Genomic DNA, 20,173 nt, shown 5'->3' on the forward strand with positions numbered 1-20,173 from the left:
CCACAGTCAGCCAAGAGATGAGGTCAGCAGAGGAGGTGGAGGAAGATGCTAGTGACGACGAGGTCAGGTTGCGCCTTCCTGGACAGAGACGTAGTACTGGAAGCACGTCAACAACTGCATCCTCAAACACAACTCTGCCTCTCACCACAAGTCGTGGTGGCTCTTCAGGTCGCATGGGTGCTAAGCCTTGCATAGCCTGGGCATTTTTTCAGAACGATAAAGATGACCCAACTCGTGTTATCTGTAACATTTGTCAGCAAAAGCTAAGTAGAGGCCAAAAAATACATAGTTTGAGTACTTCATGCATGAACCGGCACATGGACATGAAGCATAAGTTGCAGTGGGAAGCTCAGTGTGCTACAATGCGGCCTAGCCGGCCGGGCCAACCACCGTCTGCCATATCTTGTGCATCCGCGGCCTCTTCATCCTCTGTGACTGGGGGGACAGCAGTCACACCTGTTTTGGGGCGCAGACCTGCCACCTCTTTACCCGCAACAGCCAGCGTGATTGGCAGGTCATCATTTTCTTTGGAGGTGGTAACACCAGCTGGTCTTGAGCGCTGTCCGACATCGATAGCACCACCTTTGGATCAAGGCAACCTAACATGTCCGCCTGCATCTTCCTCACAGACCGGCAGTTTGCCGGGGACACCCTTATCAACCCCGTCTAAGCACAATAGCCAGCCCTCGGTCCCTCAGATGTGGACAAGTAAAAGACCATTTCCTCCTAGCCACGAGAAAGCTAAGAGGTTGAATTTCACCATCTGCAAGCTCTTGGCTACAGAAATGCTGCCTTTCCGCCTGGTGGACACAGAGGATTTTCGAGACCTTATGTCCGTCGCAGTGCCCCAGTACCAGATGCCCAGTCGGCACTACTTCTCAAAGAAAGGTATGCCTGCGCTCCACCAGCATGTCGCACACAACATCACCGCTTCTTTGAGAAACTCTGTGTGTGACAGGGTGCATTTCACCACAGACACTTGGACGAGTAGGCATGGACAGGGGCGTTACATGTCGCTGACTGGGCACTGGGTAACTATGGTGACAGCAGGACAAGGGGCTGCTGTCCAAGTCTTGCCGTCCCCACGAGTTGTGCGTTAATCCTCTTTATGTCAAAGTTCCTCCACTGCTTCTGCCTCCTCAACCTCCTCTCGGTCTTCCACCTGCACCCAAAGCCTGTCTGGTCATGCCACAAGCTTTCTAACTGCGCAGAAGGGATCCTGCACACCTCCTTACTATGCTGGCAGTAGGGCTCAACGTCATCAGGCGGTTTTTACATTGAAATGTCTGGGAAATGTGAGTCACACAGCTGAGGAGTTGTGGTCAGCTCTGGAGAACCAATTTCATGAATGGTTGTCTCCACTGGACCTGAAACCAGGGAAGGCCGTGTGCGACAATGCTGCAAACCTGGGTGCGGCCCTTCGCCGGGGCAATGTCACACACGTGCCTTGTATGGCTCACGTGTTGAACCTGGTTGTCCAGCAATTTTTAGCCCACTATCCCAGACTAGATGGCCTTCTGCAGAGGGCACGGTCGCTGTGTGCTCACTTCCGCCGTTCGCATCCCGCAGCTCAGCGACTTACATCTCTACAGAAGTCGTTGGGCCTGCCACTTCACCGGCTAAAATGCGATGTGCCTACCCGGTGGAATTCAACTCTGCACATGTTGCAGCGACTGTGGCAGCACCGACAAGCCCTGGTGCAATACGTTCTGACGTATAGCCTGGGCCAACGAGATTCAGAGGTGGGGCAAATCACGCTGGAGGAGTGGTCTCAGATCAGGGACCTATGCACCCTTCTGCACAGTTTTGAAATGGCGACGAAGATGTTTAGTGCTGACGATGCCATTATCAGCATGACTATTCCGGTGATTTACATGCTGGAGCACATGTTAAACAGAATTCGGAGTCAGGTGGTGGCACAAGAGGAGGTGGAGGAAGTAGAGGAGGAGGAGTTGTATGCGGAAGGGCTAACATCTGCAAGGTCCAGACGGTCGGCAGCACCAAGGCGGCAGGCATGTGAGGGTGGGGGAGATGATTTTACCAGGGCGCATGGTAGCAGCCAAACTAGTGAGGAAGTTGCAGGAGCCCAGGAAGAAGTGGAGGACGAACTGATGGAAGACTCATCAGATGAGGGAGACCTTGATCACATTTCTGTTGTGCGAGGTTGGGGGGAGAGGACAGAGGAAGGAAGCATGATTGTTACCTCGCCACCAACACAACAGGGACTTGGTGCTCCTGGATGCGCAACACACATGAGTGCCTTCTTGCTGCACTACCTGCAACATGACCCTCGAATTGTGAGAATTAGAAATAATCCTGACTACTGGGTTGCCACACTGTTAGATCCCCGGTACAAAAGTAAATTTGCAGAAATTATTCCTGCCATAGAAAGGGATGCACGCATGCAGGAGTATCAGCAGAGACTGTTGCAGAATCTTACATGTGCTTTTCCACAAAATACCAGTGGTGCACGTAGTGAATCTCACAGTTCCAACTTGCCAACCGTGGGACCGTCAAGTGTTCAGCACTCAAACCGTAACAGAACCACAGTATCTGCTGGTAACATCAATTTTGCGGAATCATTTCACCACTTTTTTAGCCCATCCTTTGCAAGGCCACAGGAGACAAGAAGTCTGACACATAGTCAACGCCTAGAGACGATGGTACAGGAGTATCTCCAAGTAAACATTGAAGCCATGACTGTGTCACTGGACCCTTGCTCTTTTTGGGCTTCCAATCTGGATAAATGGCCGGAGCTAGCCACTTACGCCTTGGAGATCTTGTCATGCCCCGCAGCCAGCGTTCTGTCTGAACGTGTGTTCAGCGCTGCTGGTGGTGTGCTGACAGATAAGCGCACGCGGCTCTCCACTGATAATGTAGACAGACTCACGTTCATAAAGATGAACAAATCATGGATCCGAAACTACTTTTCTACCCCTGTGTCATCCTGGGGAGAGTAAAAGCTTGATGATTGGTTAAAATCACCCTACCAACCGTTTTAAGCTTTCAAATTACTAATCATGTTTATCTGTATCTTGACTGGAAAATAATTTGGGCTTTGTAGCAGTGTGCAGCACTGATCCTATTAGGCCATCTATAATAAGCTTCACCAGATTTAAAATTAAAAATAATTTTTAGCTGCATCTAGCCCGGAAAATAATTTTGGGGCTCCGAGATGCGCAAGACACATAAGTGCCTTCTTGCTGCACTACCTGCAGCATGACCCTCATATTGTCAGAATTCGAAGTAATCATGACTACTGGGTTGCCACACTCTTAGATCCCCCAAACTTTTCGATCAACCTTTTCATTTTAATAAAGACCAAAAAAATGGTCATTTTTGAAATTATAAGCATTAGCAGGTTGTTAGAAACTGAAATCAAACAGTTTTCAACTCAAAACTTTATTCTAGGTGATGTTACATTTTCACATAGGACCCCTTGTTCGAAAGGCGCTTCTGAACTCTCTCGTCCATTGAATTTGTCAGGTTTTGGATGTTTTCTGCTTCAATTGTTTTGCATGAGGAGAGAATACCCTCCCAGAGCTGTTGCTTAGATGTGAACTGCCTCCCGCCATCATAGACACTCCTTTTAATGATGCTCCAAAGGTTCTGAATGGGGTAGAGGTCAGGGGAGCATGGGGGTCACACCATAAGTTTGTCCCCTTTTATGCCCATATCAGCCAGAGATGCAGATGTTTTATGTGCAGCATGAGATGGTGCATTATCATGCAGAAAAATGATCTTGCTGTGAAATACACGGTTCTTCTTCTTGAACCATGGCAGGAAGTGCTGTTTGAGAAAATCCACATACATTATGGAGTTCATCTTTAGCGCCTTCAGGGATCCTAAAGGGGCCGACAATCTCTCTCCCCATGATTCCAGCCCAAAACATTACTCCACCTCCTCCTTGTTGGCGCTGTAGCCGTGTTTGCGTGGGGTGTCCATCAACCAGCCATCCTCCACTCCATTCATCTGGACCATCGAGCGCTGCACGGCACTCATCCGTGAACAAAACAGTTTTGAAATCAGTCTTCATGTAATGTTTGGCCCACTGGAGCCGTTTCTGCTTGTGTGAAGTGGATAGAGGAGGTCGACAGGATGGCGTATGCACAGCTGCAAACCTCTGAAGGACCCTGCATCTTGTTGTTCGGGGGACGTTGGAGGCACAAGCAGCTTCAAAAACTTGTCTGCTGCTATGACAAGGCTTTTTTGCCGCTGCTCTTTCAACCTGACGTAATTGCCTGTAGGAAAGAGTCCTCAATTTGCCCTTATCAGCACGCACACGTGTGTACTGTGAATCAGCTACATACTTCTTGATTGCCAAGACACTTCATCCTGATCATCGCACAATGTTGATTGTAGTCATGCCTTGACCTAAACACTCCACAATTTGTTGCTTCTCAGCAGCCGACACATCCTTTTTCTTTCCCATTTTGGCAGAAAATGTAGGCTGCTTAATAATGTGAGAGAGCCTTCTTAAGTAGTCTTGCCTTTCATTGGACACACCTGCCAAACTAATTAGCACAGGTGTCTGCAATTGCTTACAGTGATATAAAGAGCCCTGACACACATCACCATCAATGAGTTTAACTGACAAACAAACAAATTCTTCCCTTATCACTCCTAAACACTTTTTGCATAATAATTTGGAACGCGGTGTACATGTGCTTTTCCACAAAACACCAGTGGTTCACGTAGTGAATCTTACAGTTCTAACTTGCCAACCGTGGTCTGTATGGAATTGTTCAATAAAGGGCCCAAAATTAAGATAACATAGATGGGAGAGGTCTCTATGAATAGGAATTCCTAAGTATTTGATACCCTGTGAGGGCCAGGCAAAGGGAAAGTTGGACTGGATGGAATCCTATATGGATTTAGGGAGGGAGACATCGAGGGCCTCAGACTTCGCTGCATTGATTTTAAAATTTTACCATGTAACAAAGTGATCTATTTCAGCCATAACAGCAGGGATGGATATATGTGATTGAGTGATATATACTAGGACATCATCAGCAAATAGAGAGCACTTGTACTCGGTGCATCCCACCTCAATCCACCTAATATTGGGGTTATGGCGAATTGATGAGAGCAGGTGCTCCGTCACTAGGATGTATAAGAGAGGGGACAGAGGACATCCCTGCCTTGTCCCATTGGTGATTGTGAAAGGTGATGAAAATGTTCTGACGCACCCCCTGGGCCTTGGGACACCCGGAGCCGGACCCTTTTTGGTGGATGCTGGTGGTTGTAGTCTTCGTGGCGGCGATCCGGTTCCGTGGCTCAGGGCGGTCAAACCAGTGGCGGAACTATTTATGTGGTTTTGATGTTTAAATGTCCGACTACGCCACCCGTGGATTGCGGTCAGAGTGAACCGCCGCTACAGGGCAGACCGCTAAGGCTGGTGTTGTGGGTGCAGCAGAGCATAGCATAACTCCCCACGGGAGGAGTATAGCCTCAGGGCAGTGTATGCGGAGGATGGGGGTGATGGTGCAGGGCAGCAGCAGTAACGACACGGAGTCAGTGATGCAGTTCAGGGCCTTTACTCACAGTTCTTATTATCCAGACCACGTCTGCAGGTAACGGCTGCCCACGTCGTACTGTGCTCACCAGGTGAGGGGCTCAGACAACTCCCAGATAACTTTGGAGCGCTTCACAGGACCCCCTTTGTGTGTCCTTTGTCTGGCCTTTCTTACCAACACTTCTGTCCGGCTGCCTCGGGCCTCCTCTTGGTAAACTTGGCGCCAGTTTCCCTGACCCTATGTGGTGCCTTCCTAGCGGGTGGAGCAAGGGGCTGCGCCACATAAAATGTCAGAGCCTCCGGTTTCTAGCTGAGGGTCGTTTCCTGCCTCCAGTAGTTCGGGGACCGGTCTCCCCCTTTGGCCTGACCCCTCCACGCAGGTGGATTCGGGCGTGCGGTGGCGACTCGCCCGTCCGCACCCCTGGGATCCCTTCATTCCTCGTTCCTGGAGCCTTCTCCGCTCCTCTTCCTTCCTTCTCCCTCTTGCAGGCCTGGGCCTCTGTTACTAGGCCCGCCTCCGGAGCAGAGCTCATGCAGAGCCCCTGCTCCCTGCCACTTCTGCTCAGACTTCTCTGCACTGAACTAAGATGGTGCCCACCTTTTATACTCCCTTCTCAATGCACCCAGGAACTGCTTCCTCCCTGCTCCTGCACTGCAGGGTTCCCCTTCCTCAGTGTTCCCTCCCCCCACTCCAGCCAGGGACAGGGACTGTCGTGCCCATCTCAGGGGCATATTGGTCGCCCTGCCCCACGGCAATGTGGTGTAATGCATGCAGGTGTCGGGTCCTGATCCACACTCCATCCTTATCTGAGAGTGAGATATCACACCTCTGGGTGAGGTGCAATACGTCTGTAGCAACCGAGCCCTTGGTGCTACAGTTCCATTTATCTTCAGCCTAGGTGACGTATTGTGATACAGGGCCGTGATTTTGGCTATAAAAGGGTCCCCTAGACCCCTACCCCAAGCTTTTTAAGAGAATCATATATGGCGTGCCAGGAGACTCTATGGAATGCTTTCTCAGCATCCAATGAGAGTATCTACTTACAAATTTTTAACTGCATCTAGCCCAGGAAATACTTTGTGCCTAGTAGCAGTGTCTGCTAGTCAGCGGATTATCCCGGCTGTTAAGCAAGCTACACCACCTGTAGTTTGGACACTTAATTTTTTCAAAGGAAATGCTTCGGGACCACGGGATACTCAGTGAAGAGCATCAGGAGGCACCCCAAGGCATAGGGGCTGGGACTGGCAGTAGGATGCCTTGCGGTGGACAGCCGAGCTCGATCCTTATAAAAGCTTTTTAACTGCAGCAGCTTTAGTGGACGCTACTGGAGCTGGAATTACGCGGCTGCTGGCATGAGACTTGCCCTCCAATAGATCCTTGTAAATGGATTTAAAGTGTATTCATTCAAATTAGAGGGACAATTTAAATTAAAAAGCTTAGAGCTGCCTCCACCACAGGGGGGCTCTCTCGACCCACCAGCGGACAGGCACCAGTATTGGGAGAGGGGGGCTGGCCGTCAGGGTTCACCGCGGCTCTGGCACAAACCCGGCGACACGGAGGTGGCACGGGCAGGAGCGGACTGGCCGTCTCGGCTTCTCACTTTTTGGATTTTAGAAGGGCATGACATGCCTATATCTGTGTCTCCCCCTCCTTTTACTCCTCCACCTCTTTTCTTTTCGCATGACTATATGTACTTGTCACTTTTCCATGTGTTAGTTGTGTCTTCTGAGCAGTTTGTCAGCTTTTGGACACCTTTGAAGGTGTTTTCTATGTGTTTCTATGTGTTTTTGTTTGCCTGCCATTGGTTTTAACGGTGTTCGAAGGTGTTCGACGAACAGTTCGACGAACAGTTCGGCGAACACACGGGTGTTCGACGAACCGAACCGAACTCGAACACTACGGGGGTGGCTCAACACTAGTAATAACGATAGTATCACAAACTTTTTGTAGCTATTACAATGTAGGAAGGTAACCTACAATGCAATAGATGAGGCTGCAAAAAATAGGCTAATACTAATCTGGCTGGGGCTGCAGGGCCCAAGGCTGCAGAAAGGCTCCTCTATCTACTCCTATATAGTGTGTTTGGAATCAATTTAGCTGAATACGGATGGAACCACCACACTAATAGGAGATATCAGGAAAAATTATGAATTGGCAATAAAGGACAATGTATGAGGCAGTGACACACACTGAGTGCACTACAACCAGACGGGGTTGAAGCACACACTACAGGGTGAGCTGCACTCACACACCAGACCTTGCAGACAGCGGTGAACAGTACAGATGCAGAGCACTGTGCACTAGCGCTGCAAGACCAAAAAAATTTCTCTATCTACTCCTATATAGTGTGTTTGGAACCAATTTAGCTGAATACGGATGGAACCACCACACTAATAGGAGATATCAGGAAAAATTATGAATTGGCAAAAAAGGACAATGTATGAGGCAGTGACACACACTGAGTGCACTACAACCAGACGGGGTTGAAGCACACACTACAGGGTGAGCTGCACTCACACACCAGACCTTGCAGACAGCGGTGAACAGTACAGATGCAGAGCACTGTGCACTAGCGCTGCAAGACCAAAAAAATTTCTCTATCTACTCCTATATAGTGTGTTTGGAACCAATTTAGCTGAATACGGATGGAACCACCACACTAATAGGAGATATCAGGAAAAATTATGAATTGGCAAAAAAGGACAATGTATGAGGCAGTGACACACACTGAGTGCACTACAACCAGACGGGGTTGAAGCACACACTACAGGGTGAGCTGCACTCACACACCAGACCTTGCAGACAGCGGTGAACAGTACAGATGCAGAGCACTGTGCACTAGTGCTGCAAGACGGAAAAAAATGTCTCTATCTACTCCTATATAGTGTGTTTGGAACCAATTTAGCTGAATACAGATGGAACCACCACACTAATAGGAGATATCAGGAAAAATTATGAATTGGCAAAAAAGGACAATGTATGAGGCAGTGACACACACTGAGTGCACTACAACCAGACTTGGCTGAAACACACACTACAGGGTGAGCTACACTCACACACACAGACCTTGCAGACAGCGGTGAACAGCACAGGGAACTGTGCACTAGCACTGCAAGGCACAGTGATTTAGAAAGTAGCTTGGGTAAAGCAGTATAGAGCAAATAGGTAGCTAAAACTGTCCCTCAGAACAACAGCGTCCTATCCCTAACTGAATTCACAGCAGAGTGAGCTCAAAATGGCGGCGGTGGCTTTTATAGTGCATCATGACATCATTTCAGCAGCCAATCACAGCCATGCCATTAGTTAAGATGCCTACATGCCTAACAGGATGTGCCCACACTTCTTAGGATCCTCATTGGCTGAATAAAATGAAAATGTCTCATTGCATTATGGGAACTTCCGATTCCGGTATACGATATTGCAAAAGTATCGGAATTCCGATACCGCGAATATCGGCCGATACCCGATATTTCAGTATCGGAATGCTCAACACTACTTCTCACACATTTCCAGCACCGTCCCCATCTATTCCCAACCTGCACAAATTCCTCATCCTGCTGAGAGCCCAATGCTGAACTGCTTCTGCTGTATGTGTCCCTATTACTGCACCTGTTGTGTGGTACAAAAACAAAGCTCCTCTTACTGTCCCACATAGTAAAGCCCACCACTGTGGCCCTTACCTAATAATAAGGCCTCCATTGTGCCCTCTGAATGGTAAAATTGCCCCCTAGAAAATATTAATGCCTCGTGCAAATGCCCTAGAAAATAGTGTTCACATTCTACCCTTTTGATGGCCACAATAAGTGCCCCAATAATGCTTCTTAACTGCTCACTTAACATTTAATAATATCCCCCAATGTACAACTCCTTTAGCTCCTCTATACACAGTATGGTGTGCCCACAGCTCCCCTATGCACAGTATGATTGGTCCCTAGCTCTGCTATGCACAGTATGATAGACCCACAGCTCCCCTATACATAGTATGATGTCCCTACTGCTCGCTCACACTATATAATGGCCCCACAGTCGAATCTACACTACATAATGGCTACTACACTGTATAATAACCTCCACAGTAGTCCCCACACTGTATGAATGCTCCCCAGTAGGCCCTAAACTGTATAATAGCCTCAGCATTAGCTCCCACTCTGTATAATAGCCCCCACACTTTGAGGACCCCCATAGATGTCCCTACAATGTATTAGAGCCCCCAACATTGTATGAGGGCCCACTACAGTAGAACCCACACTGTATGATTGCCCCCATGCTAGGCCCCAAACTGTATAATCGTCTCCACATTAGCCACCAAACTGTATAATGGCCCCCACATTAGCCCCCAAACTGTATAGTGACCACCGCACTAGCCCCCAAAATGTATAATGCTACCACATTAGCTCCCAAACTGTGTAATGACCCTCAAATTAGCCCCCAAACTGTATAATGGCACCCACATTAGCTTCTTTGCTGTATAATGGCCCCCACACTTTAGAAGGGCTTCCACAGTAGACACTATAATGTATGAGGGCCCCCCACACTGTTTAAGGGTCGCCCTCAGTAAATATAGCACTGTATGAGGATCCCTCATTGTTTATGGTTCCCTCCACAAGCTTTAATTAAAAGAAAAAACATCATATGCTCACCTAATCCAGGATTCTGATGAGTCCAGCTGCAAGGCCTGGGAGGACCAATGTGCTGTCATCGCGCCGGCACAACCACAGGATGTCAGAGTCCCGGCACAGCGAGATGACGTCACCATGCCGGGACTCTGACATCATGTGTGTGCTTTGGCGCATTTGCCATTGTATAGACCACAGTCTTAACACGACTTGTGGTCTATAGGAGGAAGAGCTGGAGTGCAGGGAGATCATGTCCCGGGGCACCTGCCCCCTCTGCCCCCCCAGTAGCTATGCTACTGGTATTTAGTTAACATTTTTTTTTATCAGAAAGTACAAGTCATCCAACCACATCAAGATGTACTTTTAACCCCTTTCCGACTGATCAGTAATAGTACGCACCAGGTAGGAAAGCCCGGTTCAGCGGGGGCTCCGGCGCTGAGCCCGCACTGAACCGGGCACATGTCAGCTGATTCTTACAGCTGACATGTGCCCGCAACAGCCGCGGGTGGAATCGCGATCCACCCTCAGCTGTTAACTAGTTAAATGTCGCTGCCAATGTCTGACTGCGGCATTTAACTCGCGCTTCCGGGAAGTGCGTCATAAGGCCCCGCCCATCGGTGACCCCGTCATGTGATCGCGGGTCACCAATGGGTGGGCATGACAACCCAGAGTCTGCAGCAGACGCCTGTGGTTGTCATGTCTTAATTGTTATTAGCGCCACCTAGTATTCAGCGCTCATAGCAAGTGAGCATTTCTGCTACATACAAGCGATCTGCTCATCGCGTGTATGCAGTAGAAGCAATCAGACAACTGCTGCTTCTAGTCTCCTATGGAGACTATTGAAGCATGCAGAAAGTGTGAAAAAAAGGTTTTTAAAAATATAAAAAAAATATAAAAGTTTAAATCACCCCCCTTTCGCCCCATTCAAAATAAAATAATTAAAAAAAAATCCCACATACACAGATTTGGTATCGCCGCGTTCAGAATCGCCCTTTTTTATCAATATAAAAAAAAATTAATCCGATCGGTAAACGGCGTAACAAGAAAAAAATTCTAAATGCCAGAATTACTTTTTTTGGTCGCTGCAACATTGCAATAAAATGCAATAACGGGTGATCAAAACATCGAATTTATGCCAAAATGGTATCAATAAAAACAACAGCCCAGTGTGCAAATAATAAGCCCCAACCCGGCCTCAGATCACGAAAAATGGAGACGCTATGGGTCTTGGAAAATGGTGTCAATTTTTTTTTTTTTTTTTTTTAGCACACTTTGTTTTTTTTTTCTCCACTTAAATATAAAAGAACCTATACATGTTTAGCAATCAGTGAACGAGGTAAAAAAAAGGACACCAAAAAACAACAGTGGAATTGCATTTTTTTTCCAATTTCACCGCACTTGGAATTTTTTTCCCGTTTTCCAGCACACTATATGGTAAAACCAGTGATGGCGTTTAAAAGTACAACTCGTCCCGCAAAAAATAAGCCCTCACACGGCCATATTGAACGAAAATTAAAAAAATTCTGGCTCTGGGAAAAAGGGGAGCAAAAAATGAAAACACAAAAACAGAAAGACCCAAGTTCGTTAAGGGGTTAATATGGGTGGTCCCAATCACTAATGTCTCACTTTTCTAGGTGCCAAGCCAGGCCTCAACTTTCCAGGCAAGGTTTTAATTATGAGCTATGTCTGGTTTCCTTTCACTTCCCTAATTCTGGTGAGGCCCCAGGACATTTTCTTTCAGTATTTGCCTATAAATTGACCACAAGCACCGAATGTCCAGGATGCCTCTAAAATAATAGTTTGAGGACTAACTACTGTATATCACTGTGAAGAAAGGATGGCAACAGATTGTAAATTTGTAAATTGTGGAGTAGTCTGTCTAATGGTCTTCCTCACAGGCAATGTCCTATCAAAAAGCTATATTGCAATGACATCTGCTTTTTAAATGTACTAAATAAATGTGCAGTGGAATTTTTTATATCATAACCTATTCTTAAGGAGTGTACATTGATGATTATATCATTGCTTATCTGCTGAAAAACACTGAGAATCTCAAATAATGTCACAAGAAAGGCACGCGGTAAAGGCAATTACTAGGTGTGAAGTATTAGCTAACCACTCTAGCTTTCCATGGGAACAGGATGGTGCAGTTCTACTTAAGCATAGTAATTGAAGAATAAAACATTTGGTGTGCGTTGCCTAATTAATTCAATGAAATTCAATAAATCGGTCAGGGTAAGTCAGAATGTTTTAGACATTTTTTTTGCTATGGATGGCAGATATCTTCATTTGCATGTTTGCTGTGTATTCTTCCAGAGAGAAAAAGTCCCGTTCACAATAAAGGTTGTATTTCTTTACAATTTCCTTTGAAATATAACAAGTTACTTTACACAAGCCATATCAGCCACGCCTAAGACGACAAGTGATGTTCTGAAACATTCTTGGAAAGTGTCTTTTTCCATGAATCTCTCTTATTTATTTTAGTGTAATTTATCTTGGCCTTTTATGTAAACATTGTTAACTCAAGGATCAGAAGGGTCAGACTAATACCTCTAAAATGAAGAGGGGGCACTTTCCTTTTCACATTTTTTAACTCTATGTAAGTGTTTATTCAGGCATCAGTATTTTGTCAGTATGTTGCATCAGTGTTTGTATTCCAAAACCAGGAGTGGAACTTACAGAGAAAAACTGTAATTGAAAGATTGACAACTATTCTGTGTTTTGGAGACACTCCTGGTTTTGGGCATACAAAATACTTATCAAAAATACAGATTAGTGAATAAAGGCTAAGGTTGCTCTGGCCCAAGACTCTGGCTCAGATTCTGATATGTCAATAGCTCAATACCTTTGTATGAAGTAGAAGGAAGTGTATTTTTTTATTTTTTTATTAAAAGTGTTATCTCAAAATGTATAACCCAAAATGAATGCCAGTACATCATTTGCTTCAGTTAAAATCCAATTTATTAGGTATAATTAGTCTAAGGCTCAGACTAAGGACTGAAGAAACGCGTTGTCCTGGTATGTTTTGTCATTGCCATTTTTTACAATATATTTTATTATTATTATTATAATTATTTATTATTATTATAGCGCCATTCATTCCATGGCACTTTACATGTGAAAGGTATATACAAAGCACAAACAATTACAATAAATTTTGAACAATACATGTCGGCGACTGGTACAGGAGGAGCGAGGACCCTGCCCTCATTTTATGCTGTATTTATGGAGCCATGAAGACTTTTTTAATTATACTTAATAAATACTTGGATTTTAACTGAAGCAAGTGGTGTGATGGATGTCTTTTTGGATTATACTTGTGCTTTGAAGTCAAGTTGCCGTGCACCTGGTAGGTGAGCTGATTGGAACTTCTTTCTTTTATCTAAAACGTAACTCTAAAAAAAATAAAAATCTTTTGCAAATAAAATATAATATTACATTATGTCTATTTAAATTAGTTGGTGACTATATACAGTACTACTGTACATGGCTGGACCAAGTCTGTCAGAGCAGGACCTGCTCTTAGTGACTCTCCATGTCCATAGACGGTGAGTTGCTCAGATGCCGGACTAGTCCGGCAATGTTAATCTCTTAGTGAAAAATCCTTTACAGTTAGTAAACAACAGCAAGCACTTTGACAAGTGACACATCCCTGAATTCTGTGTTTCAGCCTCAATCTCTTCCTGTGTTCAGATTGTATAGCAAAAACCTGCTGACAGATTCCCTTTAAGTACACTATTTAGCAATGTGAATGCTGTTATATAAAATGACAACATGTGCTACAAAAATCAAACCCTCATACATATATGTTGGAGGAAATATTTTTAAAAAAGTATGACTTTTGGAATAAGATTGGGAAAAACACTAAAGCGTAAAAATGAAATTGGACCGTTAAATGTTCTCATTATAGCTCACAGCGCATTATATAATACATTGAGAACATCTTGAATAAAAGTTTAAAAAAAATTACTTCCAGCATCTATAGAACAAAGTTTAAAACATTCAAAGTTTCTTTAAAACATTTTAAAATGTGGCAATGTACATCTCCATAGCATACTTCACTTGAGAGCATTACTGGTTCCTACTCGTGCGTCCTCAGTCTACCAATTCAACCCATATTTCTCTTACAAGTTTAAAATCATTACTGCTTACTTAGAGCTATGAGTAAGAAAAAGTAATGGTCTGAAATCTGTAAGCTTTAGACATGTACTGTACATTGTCCAATTTTTAACCATTGTTCACATAACCCTTAAAAGTTTTCTGCTGGATGCTGGAGAAATACTTTCTTTCTCTAGCTAAACTCTAATGTGAATTCCTACTATACAACTCAGCTCTCTCGCTGGGCACTTGGCTTTATCCTGGATACACCTGTGGATGAATTTTTTTTCCCTTTTTATTGCTAAGAAAACACCTGCCCGACCCATACAACTCTTTGTCTAAGATGTTTTGCTATTTTCAAACGCAATTTGTATGTTGGGTCTTGTTGATCAAAAATGATTGTTCTCACTTATGAAAAGACATAACGATCATAAATGGACAAAGTTGGGTTGTCCAGATTTTAAAAAATCTGATATTAGCATTAGTAAAATAAGGACAATGTATGCCTTTGCCTGTCAAATCTCAGACTCCACTAATACCAATCGTCCTGTGTGGACAACACCTAAAAAATTTCTAGTTCCCCAGACACCATGTAATCCAGTCTGACCACTGTGACTATTGATTGGCTGCAGAAGTCATGAGCAGATATGATATTTTGTTGCTACTTTGATGTAAACAGAACACCTGAGAGTCACAAGGCCATTGACCAAGCACGTATTGGGAATTTACCAGATAAGTAGCTCCTTTTTGGTATTTATGCACATAAGTAGTGTAAAAGGGTGGTGGATAATGGCCCTGAAGACACCAATTGTGTTTTTGTTATGTAATGTGAATAATGTCTTGTGTCTTTTTCTATATATTGTGTCATGTGAAGTGTATTGTGATTTTTGTCTGTGTTCCTGTATAATGTATAGTGTAGGACATAGTGTACAGCATAGGGTAAGACATAGTTTAGGGCTTAGGACATAAGATAGGTAGTATAAGATATTGACTGTAGTTTAGGTAGTGACATTAGGGTAAGATGGTGTTAATGTTTGGGACTAGCCTATAGTGGGAGAGCTTAGTGATAGGGAAAGAGAACACTTCCTGTAGTTAGGCAGATAGGGACAGGTTCAAGTTAAAGTGGGAGTAAAGTGTGAGTACAAATGAGTAAACCATTCAAGATTCAGTCCGGTATGGATCAGCAAACTTCACGATGCTTGCCGAAGAGTTCGTCGAACATATCTGAACCCCATTGAATTCAATGGGAGGCAAAACCAAATGCATAGACAACACCTTCAGGGGTGCCCAAAAGCTGCCAAAACAGCTCAAATTAGGGGCAGACACTAGGAAAAGTGGTTTCAATTGACCCAGAGTACAAATAGTATAATTGCGCTGCATGGATGCATGGGACAGGGCATGGGACAGGTCTTGGACCAGCATTTCTAGCTTAAACATTGATCAGTAAAAGGTGGATGAGTGACAGGTGTGGGCCTGGTGCTCTGAGAGCCCTGCCACATTCAGGCAACACACATGAAGGAGACCCAACTTGGAGTCCAAACATTTCCAAAAATTAGGGACAAACACCAGGAAAAGTGTCATCAATTGACCCACAGTAGAAATTTCATAATGGCACAGCAGCAGTCAGGCATGGGCCATGCATGATACAGGGTCTGGGCCAACATTTACAGCTTTGAATTTAAGTTCAAATTAAGAGGTGGGTGAGGAACTGGTATAGGCCTGCTGTACTGGGAGCCCTGATACCTCATGCAACAGGTCAAACTGCTTTTCTGATCTGCCACACTCAGGTGGCACAAATATCAGCTTTGTAGACTACTATTGTTAGAAAAATTTAAGGATAGTAACACAGGTAGTTGACTGAAAGTAAGTGCAGGCCTACCGGTCTGGGAGCCCTACTGCTACTGGCAACACTCATGAAGGAGACACAACTTGGAGTCCAAACATTTCCAAAAATTAGAGGCACACCACCAAAATTACATCAATTTCCCCAGAGTAGAAATAGTATAATGAGGCTCGGACACCCCTTACACTACATGCAACCTACCAGATGGAGACCCAACTTGGAGTCTCCACATTTCAAAAAATTGTTGCCACCCACCACTAAAGTGGCATCAATTTCCCCAGAATAGAAATAGTACAATGGGACTCTGACACCACTTCCACTACAGGCAACCCACCAGATGGAGACCCAACTTAGAGTCTCGTCATTTCAAAACATTGTTAGTAACATCAGCAGCAGTAGTAACAGCAGGCACTGAAGCCATGACAAAGGTGCCACAGACTGCAATAACGTGAGATCAATGCAGCACACTAAAAACTACACCATCACCCAGTCTGCGACTGGGGTGCAAAAGTCATTGGAGATCCATGGCTTGTTCATCTTGATGAAAGTTAGGCAGTCTACACTTTCAGGGGACAGCAGGATGCACTTATCTGTCAGGACACCACCAGCAGTGCTGAAGACACGTTCTGAGATAACACTAGCTGCTGGGCATGAAAAAACCTCCAAGGCATGACAGACGAGCTCAGGCCACTCTTCCATTTTTGAAGACCAGAATGCAAAAGTGTCAAAACCCCCCATGATGGCATTGATATTGAACTCGAGATACTCCTGCTCCATCCTCTCCAGTCGTTCACTGTGTGTCAGACTTGTACTCTGTTCTGCTGGTGCACGGGCTGGTCTAAAAGATGTGTGAAACATCTCACAGAAATTTCTTCTGCCACTTACACTGCTGCTGCTGCTAATGTTTTTGCATTGACGACTGTGTGCCTCACTGCTGTCTTGGGGAAAACCATTCTTTAAATTGTCTACAAGCGTGCTTTGATACTCCAGCATGCGTGAATCCCTTTCCCGGGGAGACAGCATCTGGCAAAATTTACTTTTGTACCATGGATTGAACAGAGTGGCAACCCAGTAGTCAGCAATATTTCTAATTCTAACAATACGGGCATCATGTTGCTGATAGTACAGCAAGAAGGTGCTCATGTGTCAGGTGCTTCCATGAGGTTCAAGTCCATGGTGTTCTGGTGGCGGGGTAACACTCGAGCTTGCTTCCTTAATCCCCTACCGCCAACCACAGACAACCCATTAGCTCTTTCTTCTCATCTTCTTCCATTAGTTCCTCATCTCCTGCACATTCACTAACAGTTTGTCTGGTACCACGAGCCCCCCTCGATCGCTGTAATCTAACCTTCCTTGACACCGACCTGTGTGACGACATTCCGGAACTTAGAGATATTGTTATCCCTTCCGCATCCTCCTCTGCTTCTTCCTCTTCTTCTGAGTCCACCAGCTCCTCCCGAAGACTCTTTCAAGGAATGGGTGATGTTGTCTGTGACATGCTGGTGTAGCGTAGGCACAGCTTTCTTAAAGAAGTAATGGTGACTGGGAAACGGGTATTGGGGGACTGCAATGTCCATCAGCTTTCGGAAACTGTCTGTATCCACCAGGCGGAAAGGCAGCGTTTCCGTGGCCAAAAGATTGGAGATGGTGAAGTTCAAGCTCTTAGCTTTGGTATGTGTAAGAGGAAATAATCTTTTATGTGACCACAACTGCGGGACCGAGGGCTGGCTGCTGTGCTGAGAGAGGGTGGAGTAAGGTGAACACAATAAACTGCTGGACTGTGAGTGAGGTGCAGGCAGAGATGTTATGGTGGATTGAGAAAGATATGGTGTGCTCAGTGGCTGAGGTCAGTCAAAAACAGCAGGCATGTCCACTTCCGTAACAGCTGACGGGCTCTCACTCACCTCGACTGTAGCGGGTAAACAAGTGGAGGTTCTGCGGTCAGAGACCTGTTTGAGAACACTAGCCATGGTGACAGAGGAGTCCACATTTTAGCGCAGTGAGATTCTCAGACTAACACATGTTGATCGCCCATGTGCCGGTTCATGCATGTAGTAGTCAAATTATTGGAATTTTTGCCTCTACTGAATCGTTGTTTACAAAGTTGGCAGATAACGTGAGTTGGGTCATCCCTTTGCGGTCTCAAAGGCCCAGGCTAGGCAATCCCTTCCGCCACTGCGAACTGAAGACCCGCGACTGCTGCTGGCCACAGTCAGAGTTGTGGCTGAGGATGCAGTGCTTGTCATGGTTGCATCACTTTGTGTCTGTGTGGGAAGCTGCAACGTAACCTCCTCGTCTTCCTCCTCCTCCATCTCCGCTACTGAGCTACTCAGCCCTTGTGTCTGGACTTTGCTGATGGTTTCTGCACCCTGATTGTTTGCCGGAATCTCCACCCATCAAGTTAATAGAAAAAAAAAAGAATAACAGTCTGCCGCTCCTCTGACTTCTCCCCAGCCCCTCCCCTCGTCAAACACGTCCCTCCCCACTCATCATACAGCACCACTATCCTAGTCAAAGTCCTCACAAAAGCATTAGTGGAAGCTCGATCATTTACCGAACTTTGGCCGAATTTTGCCAATTTTGAGGAAAATGCTCGGGATTCCAAACACGAATCCGAATGTGCAATGTTTGTGCCGACTTTGAGATTGGCGAACGTTTTCCAAACAAGTTTGCTAATCTCTATGTGTGAGCAGTATTGCCATTGAGGGTGAACTGCAGCAAAGTAGACCAAGGGATAAGTGAATAGCATGAATTGGAAGTGACTGAAGAGGCAGAGTGGCCTTCCATCTTAAAGGGGTCGTTGGATAGGAAGACCAGTCACGAGGAGTCCTGAGCTTGGTGAATGCCGAAGGTAACAGGACTGAATTCATGGGACCGGTGGGGGTCCCAAGCTGTATATCGAGGGCGCCAGTAGTGGAAGACGTAGGATGAGGAACCGCTGAGCAGGTAAAGAGACTTGCTGAGCAGGACTGTTGTGACGAGCTGGGCTGTGACGAAGTAGGGTGAGAAAGTGTGCTTCACCAGCCCTGGAGTAGACTACAGTGGAAAGAAACCATGTGAGTAAAAATGCTTTACACTGTGAAGGTAAAATCCATAAGACTTTGTACCTGCTACCCCTTGTACAATGGCTTGTGAAAGTATTCATCCCCCTTGGTATTTTTTTTGTTTTCCTACCTCACAAGCAGGAATTTCACTATTATTTTGAGAGTTTGCATCAGATCATGTAAAGAACATGCCTACAACTGTGAACATTTGGTTTTCTTTTAATTGTGAAGCAAACAACAAACAGGTCAGAATAACTGAAAACTTCAGTGTGCATAACTTAGAACGGGAGTCTACATTATTGAACTCTGAAACCTATGTTTCTGGCCGGCCAACACCATAGGCTACAGGCATTCTGCACTAGCGTAAGGCCCTCACAGCACCAACACCCAGCCAGGACCCACTTTTTTATGTAACGTGCCGGGGCGTCACAGGTGAAGATGAATGCCTCGCCCATGGCTACAGCCCCACACCGAGCTAAAGTAGGTAAAAGATTTCTTTTTTGGATTTTCTTTTTTTCCTACCCTTCCTCCAAGAGCCATGCCTTTTTTATTTTTCCATCAATATGGCCATATGATGGCTTGTTTTTTGCGGGACAAGTTGCAATTTCGAATGACACCATTCATTTTATCATAAGATGTACTGGAAGGTTGGAAATAAATTCCAAGTGCGTCAAAATAGCAAAAAAAAGTGCAATACCATAATTGTTTTTTTTTTTCTACAATAAAAATGACCCGGCAATATAATTCCTCAGGTCAGTACTATTACAGCGACACTAAACATGTTTAGTTTTTTTATTTAAGTGGTGAAAAATTCAGAAATGTGTAAAAAATGTTTTTACTTGCACCTCCATTTTCCGAGATCCATAACAATTTAAATTTTTGGCTGATGGAACTGCGTGATGGCTTATATTTTGCAACCTGACCTGATGTTTTTTGTTTTTATCCATACTATTTTGGGGTAGATACAATGTTTTGATTGCCTCTTTTTGCATTTTTTTACAGTGTTGTGGCGTCTGAAAAACTGTAATTGTGTCGTTTAGATTTTTTTTTCTCATT

The sequence above is a fragment of the Phyllobates terribilis genome, unplaced genomic scaffold (assembly GCF_046119375.1).
Source record: "Phyllobates terribilis strain yellow unplaced genomic scaffold, ASM4611937v1 Scaffold_3__8_contigs__length_932513732, whole genome shotgun sequence".
Lineage (NCBI taxonomy): Eukaryota > Metazoa > Chordata > Amphibia > Anura > Dendrobatidae > Phyllobates > Phyllobates terribilis.